This window comes from Budorcas taxicolor, chromosome 20 (assembly GCF_023091745.1).
Source record: "Budorcas taxicolor isolate Tak-1 chromosome 20, Takin1.1, whole genome shotgun sequence".
NCBI lineage: Eukaryota > Metazoa > Chordata > Mammalia > Artiodactyla > Bovidae > Budorcas > Budorcas taxicolor.
The window spans coordinates 58940057-58949591 of record NC_068929.1 but is presented as its reverse complement, the minus strand read 5'-3'; the positions used below and the strand labels follow the sequence as shown (position 1 = coordinate 58949591).

The following is a 9535-nucleotide window of genomic DNA, read 5'->3' as shown; positions in this document are numbered from 1 at the left end:
CTCAGAAAGAGCTAGGGTGTTAAGTGCAAAACGACAGCTTCAGCTTTGTGTTCAATATCAAAATGTCTTTGTCAGAGAGACAAAATTTTGATTTCTATGGCTTAAAAAAGAGACAGGACTTCCCTGGTGTTCCAGGGGTTAAGGCCCTTGCAGACAGTGCAGGTTTGATCGCTGGTTGGGGAACTGGGTTTCTACACGCCACATCACATGGCCCAAAAATTAAAGAAAAAAAAAAAATTTACAGGTCTTCCCTGGTGGCTCAGTGGTAAAGAATCAGCCAGCCAATGCAGGGGACATGGGTTCTGTCCCTGGTCTGAGAAGATGGCACAGGGCATGGAGCCACGAAGCCCGTGGGCCACAGCTACTGAGCCGTGCTCTAGAGCCTGAGAGCCGCAGCTTCTGAAGCCCAAGTGCGCTACAGCCTGTGCTCAGCAACAGGGGAGAGCACCGCAGTGAGAAGCCCGAGCACAGCGCCTAGAGAGTAGCCCCCACTAGCCACAGGCAGAGAGTAGCCCCCTCTAGCCGCAACCAGAGAGTAGCCCCCGCTAGCCACAACTAGAGGAAGCCAGAGCGAGGCAACGAAGACCCAGCACAGTCAAAAATAAATACATAGACTTATAAAAATAAGCAAAAATTAAAAAAAGGCAGGTATAAATATTTCTGAAAGAGGATACTGACGAGGATACTGATACCTTGTACTAAATGTTAATAAATCCTTTCCAATACCCTCCTGGATTTTAAAAAATTGAATGAGGCATGTGCACATGTAAGCTTGTGTGTGTGTGTGAGAGAGAGAATTGGGTTAGGGATTTGGATTTCTAACTCTGCCTAATACAGCAGTTTGCTTAGAGCTGAGCATCATGAATTTTCATTGCGCTTCACACCGCAAACAAATTGATGATTTTGAATGGGAATTTTGTCTGCAACATAATAACCTAGGGTCTGACATTGGACTCTCTCAGAATATTTATGTCTTTGATGATTTATTTTAACAATCTGTCTGAATATTAACATTCCAATGAGCCTAGTTTTTTTCAAAACTGAATTCTTTCAATAGGCACATGTGAGTTAACATTTTTCCTCACATGTCTCATTGAGGAGCAGAGAATAATAGTTCAATATTCTTTTCCCAGTGTGGTATCACTAGCGCATTATCTCCTTCAAATGACAACCTTTGGCAACAATTCAGATCAGATAAGGCCTGTTATTTATTTAAGGTCCTTTAAGAGCACAGCCAATTAGAGACTTTTGAATAGTGCTCCAATCACTGAGGTTTCCTAGAAAGGGCTCAGTAATGGGGTTTTAGAGCTCCCGTTACAAGGCATGGCAGGTTGCCTGTTCTCAAAGGGATGTTTATTTTTGGAAATCTGTGATTCTCTTGTTAGACTCACACTCCTTTGATTGTAGGTGTTTCAAAGAAACCTGAGCCCTTGTCCAGCTATTTCTATAAAACCACCTACTTCCCCCCACCCCCTCCCTGACAGAGTTGGCTGGCAAGAAAGAATTCAGTAAAAATAGGTTTAATAAAACTACTCTGCTTGATTCAACTGACCTAATATAAATAATTCATCAAATTTCTATTAATGAAGTACTCCATTAATTCATTCATTCAGCCAGTTTGTTGAGGGCTCACTGCAGTCAAGGCAATAAGTAAGTTCTCTACTCTGATTTGATAGCAAGCAAATGGACAGTGAGCACACATATATGTATAAACATATGTGTGTCAGCAACATCAGATAGCAGGCAAAGGCCAGGCTGAAAATCCCCCCGATGTGATGGGCTAGACAGTGATGGAGCCAGTACCCTAGCTGAAGGAGTTTATGTGTCTCATTTAGGAGTCATTTATGTGAGGTCCATGTGATCAGGAGTTAAGCTGGTGATGACCTAGGGATGAGTATTCAAGGTTGAGAGAACTGCTTCAAAACCCCCACAGCTGGATGGGCTTGGCATGTTGGAGTAAGAGAAAAAAAAGTCCACGTGATGAAGTTCAGGCAGAGGGCTTTGGAGAAGTGGGCAGGGTCTCCATCATGGACAACTGTTGGTCAGAAGAAGTCTAGATCTTATTTTAAGTGCTGCTGCTGCTAAGTCGCTTCAGTCATGTTCGACTCTGTGAGACCCCATAGACTGGTTATTGAAGAGTTGTAATCGGAAGAATGTCATGACCTAATTTAACTTTTCTGCGGCAAATGAATGAAAGGAAACAAGAGAGGAAGTAGGGAGATCAAGTAAGAGGCAATTATAGTAGACTAGGAGAAGGAAATGGCAACCCACTCTATTATTCTTGCCTAGAGAATCCTGTGGACAGAGAAGCCTGGCAGGCTGCTGTCCATAGGGTAGAACAGAGTCAGACACGACTGCAGTGACTTAGCATGCATGCATGCATTGAAGAAGGAAATGGCAACCCATGCCAGTATTCTTGCCTGGAGAGTTGCAGGGACAGAGGAGCCTGGTGGGCTTCCGTCTATGGGGTCGCACAGAGTCGGAAGCAGCAGCATAGTAGACTAGGCCAGTGGCTCCAGTTGTAGAGAATGCTGAGCCTGGAGAGTGAGGGAGGGGGCACTGGAGAAAAGAAAATATTTATGTTTATATATATATATATATATAAATACGTATGTCTGTATATGCATATACATCTATATATGATTTAAATTTTTTCCTTTAAACTTTCTGTTTCTATATTATATGTTTCTATACAATGGCACCCCACTCTAACACTCTTGCCTGGAAAATCCCATGGACAGAGGAGCCTGGAAAGCTGCAGTCCATGGGGTTGCTGAGGGTCGGACATGACTGAGCAATTTCACTTTCACGCATTGGAGAAGGAAATGGCAACCCACTCCAGTGTTCTTGCCTGGAGAATCCCAGGGACGGGGGAGCCTGGTGGGCTGCCATCTATGGGGCCGCACAGAGTCGGACACGACTGAAGCAACTTAGCAGCAGCATACTGTAATATGCGTATCTACCATTGTAGATATGTTATTCATAAAGAAATCAACATACAAGGACTTTTCTGGTCATCCAGTGGTTAAGACTTTGATTTCTAATGCAGGGGGTGCAGGTTCGATCCCTGGACAGGCAGCTAAGATCCCACATGCCTTGTAGCCAAAAAATGAAACCATAAAACAAAAGCAATATTGCAACAAATTCAATTAAGACTTTAAAACTGGTCCACATTAAAAAAAAAAAAAGAAATTATACCTAATGATGAGTGTGTGTGCTCAAAAAGATATTTTTTCTATGTCACTATGAGCCAAAGGTTTTGGAAGTCTTTGGTCAAGGGGTTAAATGATAATGACTTAGATTTGGTGGTGATGGTGACTTGGATTTGGTGGTAATAGTGGAGGTAAAAGGCAGTAGATGCATTTGGGATAAGGTGGGAAGATAAAGTTAAAAGAATTTGTTGATGATTGAGTTGTGCTCGTGGAGAAGGAAATGGCAACCCATTCCAGTGTTCTTCCCTGGAGAATCCCAGGGATGGGGGAGCCTGGTGGGCTGCCATCTATGGGGTCGCACAGAGTTGGACACGACTGAAGCAACTTAGCAGCAGCAGCAGGGTTGCACTAGATTCAGGATGGGGCCATGAGAACATCTGTGGCTCAAGACACAGCCCAGCCGTCAGGGAGCCCTGTAGGATATTCCTGACTCAGGAATGAGGATGCAACAATTTTTGAGTTTTTGTTTCCTTATCACTTTCACCTATGATGTGACTCACATTTCCCTGAGTAAAAATAAATTTATCTTCATGTCCAGGTGACCTCTTTGCACAACTCTTGGGGCCACCATTAGCAGTATATTCTCTGGGGTTGTGTTTCATGAAGTTGTCCTCCAGGACAGAACATTCAGTATTATACATTGAGAAGATGTTACATGCGTGTGTATGTGTAATCTTTGAGAATCTTTTCCAGTAGCGTGTCTCTAATTTAGGTTTATTCCACCCCTACCCTCTCTATCTCCTACTGCCAAATGAGAGTCTTTCCTTGAGACTATGGAAATGAATGAATAATTTGAGATTGACCAACTACTTTATGGCTGAGAGTTCAGGTCTCAAGGAAGAGCAGCAACCTTAAGGTGGGACTTGGGGCCCTGAGCGGAGGCTCTCATTTGTTCTTAGTGAATTTGCTTATAAAAGAGTATAGGAACTTCCCTGGTGGTCCAGCGATTTTAAGACTTTGCCTTTCCACTGCAGGGGGTGTGAGTTCAATCCCTGGTTGGGGAACTAAGATCCCACATGCACATGGCCCCCAGACCAAAACATAAAACATAAATAATATTGTAACAAATTCAATAAAGGCTTTAAAAATGGTCTACATAAAAAAAAAAAAAAAAGTAACCCTGGGGTTTCCACATGTGATCTGTTTTTGCCCTTGGTCAGGCTGGATGTCACTCATAATACACACCTGCTCACTTCATCCCGTCCCCAGCCTCCAAATAACCTACCCACACTAATGGCATTAGTGAACTAGATGAAATCTTGAACATTGTGTCCCCAGAATATGTTTGTCCTTTCCTGAGTCACTCTCATCTCTGCATTCAGAGAATCTTTTCCTCAGGCAGCCCTGGGCCTGTCTTCATTCCGTTCAGCCTCCTTTATCACACAAAACTGTTCCTTTCTTCAGGGCACAGGTTACTGTGCGCTCTTCAAATTATGTTCTGGACAAACCAGATCCCTCACTGAGATGGAATTCGTGTAACAACTTCTACAAAGATAAAATTTTATGTTGTTACAGGGAGATTGCAATAATTGTTGTATGTTAACAATGGTATGCAGATGACACCACCCTTATGGCAGAAAGTGAAGAGGAACTAAACAGCCTCTTGATGAAAGTGAAAGTGGAGAGTGAAAAAGCTGGCTTAAAGCTCAACATTCAGAAAACGAAGATCATGGCATCTGGTCCCATCACTTCATGGGAAATAGATGGGGAAACAGTGGAAACAGTGTCAGACTTTATTTTTCTGGTCTCCAAAATCACTGCAGATGGTGACTGCAGCCATGAAATTAAAAGACGCTTACTTCTTGGAAGAAAAGTTATGACCAACCTAGATAGCATATTCAAAAGCAGAGACATTACTTTGCCAACAAAGGTCTGTCTAGTCAAGGCTGTGGTTTTCCTAGTGGTCATGTATGGATGTGAGAGTTGGACTGTGAAGAAGGCTGAGCACCAAAGAATTGATGCTTTTGAACTGTGGTGTTGGAGAAGACTCTTGAGAGTCCCTTGGACTGCAAGGAGATCCAGCTAGTCCATCCTAAAGGAGACCAGTCCTGGGTGTTCATTGGAAGGACTGATGCTGAGGCTGAAACTCCAGCACTTTGGCCACCTCATGTGAAGAGTTGACTCATTGGAAAAGACCATGATGCTGGGAGGGATTGGGGGCAGGAGAGAAAGGGGACAACAGAGGATGAGATGGCTGGATAGCATCATCAACTCGATGCACATGAGTTTTCAGTGATCTCCAGGAGTGGGTGATGGAAAGAGAGGCCCGGTGTGCTGCGATTCATGGGGTCGCAAAGAGTTGGACACGACTGAGCGACTGAACTGAAATGAACTGAACTGAATACTGGTATTGTTGCTATGTTGAAATGAACTCTAAATAACTGGCCGATGGATGAACTCTCAGAATAGAATTTATATTTATATTAGAGATCCCCTTATCTATTAAATTTGCAAACGGAACCTTCACTTCGTTCTGATAGCGCAGTGTACTCTATTTATCCTGAGGTGAAGAGCACACAAGTCTTTTTTCCTAAGAAACAGGAAAAGTATCTTTTATAATGTTACAATGTTTTAGTTTTTCATGGAAACCAAAGCACTACAGCAAGCAGTTAAAAGATTTTGTTGTTGTTACTATGACAGTAGGGAGGCTTACATTATAGTGGATTAAAGCCATTTTTTAAGAAGGACAGAAAGTCATTATTTTCTAATGAAAAACAGGAAAAAAACTACTTGCCATTTTGTTCCTATTGCTGTTTTGGGGGAGAAACTAAAGGCTAAGACTCTGTGTTTTGGTCTTGAATGCTTGAAAAGCAGTAGAAATAAGACTCCTGCACTCTCACAACTGCAAATCACCATAGGCTAATTGGACATATATGCAGGAAATAGCTCAAGATACTTGGTGAATTGATAGAAGCCAAGTGGACAATTCATCATTTCATTTGGCGAATACCGTTAGTAGCCCTGTTGTAAGAACAGCCGTATGTCAGTATTGGCGTTTGAGTAAAAGATGAAAATATACGTTGAAAATATAAAACTTTCATGTGTTGGGCAGTTGTCAACTGCCTCCTGCATTTTGAGCATCCTCATAATGTCTGGAGAATTCACCACCTATATTAGTTTTCTGTTGCTGTTATTTAAAAATTACTACAAACAGTGATTTCACAAGAGTCAGACACAACTTAGTGACTAAACCACAGTGATTTAAAAAACACAAAGTGGCTGTCTTACAGTTTTGGAGATTGGCAGTCCAAGATCAGTGTCTCTGAGTTAAAACTAACGCACCACAGGCCAGCGTTCCTTCTAGTCTTTAGAGTCTGTTTCCTTGCCTTTTCCAGCTTCTAGAGCCTGCCTGTACTCCTTCAGCTGATGCTCCATCCTCCGTTATCAAAGGCAGCACAGGATCGCCAGCTCCCTCTGTGTTCACTGCTTCCATCACCACACCTCCTCGTCTGTTCCTCGGAACCTCCTGTCTTCATCCCATAAAGATGCTTGGGATTAGACAGTGCTTGTTGCTCAGTCATGTCTGACTCTGTGACTCCATGGACTGGAGCCCATCAGGCTCCTCTGTCCATGGGATTCCCCAGGCAAGAATAGTGGAGTGGGTTGGCATTCCCTTCTCCAGGGGATCTTCCTGACCCAGGGGTCTAACCAGGGTCTCCTGTACTGCAGGCAGATTCTTTACTGTCTGAGCCACCAGGAAGAACTAAGGCCCACCCAAATAATCCAGGATGATTTTCTCATCATGAGAGCCTTAATCACATCTTCAAATTCTCTTTTACCTTGGAAGGTAACACATTCTTGGGTTCTGGGGATTAGAAGATGGATGTCCTTGGGGACCGTCATTCTGCAGGCCATGTCACCTTTAAGTTCACTATCTAGACCTTTATGTAGGAGCTTTCTTTCCCTGCTTTCTTTGTCAGTTCACATGCGTGCTAAGTTGTGTCCAGGTCTTTGCGATCCCATGGGCCATAGCCTGCCAGGCTCCTCTGTCCATGAGATTCTCCAGGCAAGAATACTGGAGTGGGTTGTCATTTCCTTCTCCAGGGGATCTTCTTGACCCAGGGATTGAACCCACATCTCCTGCATTGGCAGGTGGGTTCTTTACCAACAGAGCCACCTGGAAAAGCCTGGTACCAAACTGAGGAGAGGCATAGGAAGATCCTCGGAGGAGGGAATGGCTCCCCATGCCAGTATTCTTGCCTGGGAAATCCCATGGGCAAAGGAGCCTGGTGGGCTAAAGGCCATGGGGTCGCATGGGACTCGGACACGACTGAATCTCCTTAGCACAGAGGCACCCGTGTGACCAAGGAGATACAAATGAGATGCACTTGTGCTGAAGTTGGATTTACAGTGAATCCCCCAAAGAAATGGAGGTCTTGCATGTGGTTTTCATCCTGACTTGGCTGGGAAGCTGACAGTTGGAAGAGAATAGATGGAAAGTATGGCTGGTCTCTGGGGAGTGACCTGCTATGCTGGGTCCTTGTTTTGGGATAATGTCAGCAGCCTCTAGGTCATAGATGGTATAACTTGGGTTTTGTGCTTGGTCACTTAACTAACCTATAAACCTATTCTTTGACTCATCTGAAGATTCTGAGAGCTACGTATTATCCTGGACTAAATTCCTTTTCTGCTTAAACAGCCAATTTACTGTTGTTAGGAGTTAACAACCCTGAGTAATGTAATTTATCACAATAAGGACCATCTAATGTGGTCCAAGTTAGAGTCACAGGCATGCATCAGTGTTTAAAAAGCAGCATGGTAGTGCCCTAATCAAGGAAATAAAGCATAAACACCTCATCTAAAACCCCCATCCTAATATTCTCTGGAATCTAAAAATAAAATCTTTGCTTCTCGGTTCCTCAGCTGGATACTTCCCCTGTTCCAGATTAGTAGCTTATTTGTGGCTTTATTAGTAACATGAAGATATTGACTTTTTCTCTGCTCACTGAATAACAAATCAATTCTAATATAAGTTTCTTTCTCTCTCCTAAAACTGGAGTAGAATGGTTTGTATTTCTAAATTTCTAGATCTACCCTCCGATTGTTTCTTTTAAAAGGATTTTATTAAAGGTCTTTATAGAGCAACATCCAGACTCCAAATCTAGTGGCCAAGGAGACCCTATTATGCTGTGAGTGCTGGCTGGGGCATGGCAGGTAGCTCTGGCTTCCCATCCTTCTCTTCCGAGGTAGGGGTGGTGGGCAGTATTTCATCTTTGGGTTCCAGACTGTTGATGTGACCAGGCAGAGGCTTCTTGCATGCGTGCATGCTGAGTCGCTCCAGTCATGTCCGACTGTTTGTGACCCTATGGACTGTAGCCCACCAGTCTCTTCTGTCCATGGGATTCTCCAGGCAAGAATACTGGTGTGGTTGCCATGCCCTCCTCCAGGGGATCTTCCCCATCCAAGGATTGAACCTCTGTCTCTTAAGTCTCCTGCATTGGCAGCCTGGTTCTTTACCACTAGCACCACCGGGGAAGCCCTAGGGACTTCTAAGGGCCAGTCTTATCAGTTGAGTCCTAAGGCAGCATGATCTTCATCTTGATGTCCAGCACAATCTGTCTGAGCAGCACATGACACACAGCAGGGTCAACATCACAGTTAACAGGGTCCTCCCTGTGGACCATCAGGCCATCCACAAACTTCATGGATTTAGCTCTCTGTCCTTGGAGTTTCCCAAACACCACGACTTCACAGTCCTTGACTCTACTCTCCGTGATGAACCACAGCATACCAGGGCAGGCCCTAGCACTGCCAGGCCTCCTGGGAGCTTGTAACGCAGACACAATGCTTGGGCAAGGATAGGCAGAACTCTTGTGGCCACCTTTCCAGCATAAAGTTCTACACTGCCCTCAGAGAAGCCAAATCTCTTCTGAACCACCAAGAACATTCTGTATCCTGGTGGCCAAGATAATGATTTCTGTCCTGGCTGATGTAACTTGGACTTCAACCCCAGAGCACCCATCTTCAGCCAGCTCTCACATGAGAAACTCGTTCAGTTGAGCTTTGAAGATGCCATCAGTGACAAGCTTCCTCTTCTTGGAAATCTGCACCACCATCTTGCCTTCATGCTCTGCTGAAAGGAAAGTACCCTCTGGTTCTTAATTTAGCTGATTTTTCTTTGGAAGCTCCAAGATGGCAGTTTTGACAGTTTACTCCCAAATTCTTAGAGGTACCTGACTTGTGTAGTTCCATTTTCTTTTTAGATTTTTTTCTTTGTTAACAGCTTTCTCCCCTTATTTGTTCACATCTGTAGAACTCCGGGAGTTGGTGATGGACAGGGAGGCCTGGCGTGCTGCGATTCATGGGGTCACAAAAAGTCGGGC

At 44.0% G+C, this 9535-nt stretch overlaps 1 pseudogene; it reads right to left on the bottom strand.

The window, feature by feature from the left end:
• Positions 1-8334: 8334 nt before the first annotated feature.
• LOC128066130 (40S ribosomal protein S3-like) lies at positions 8335-9268 on the bottom strand (annotated as a pseudogene).
• Between the last annotated feature and the right edge of the window lie 267 nt (positions 9269-9535).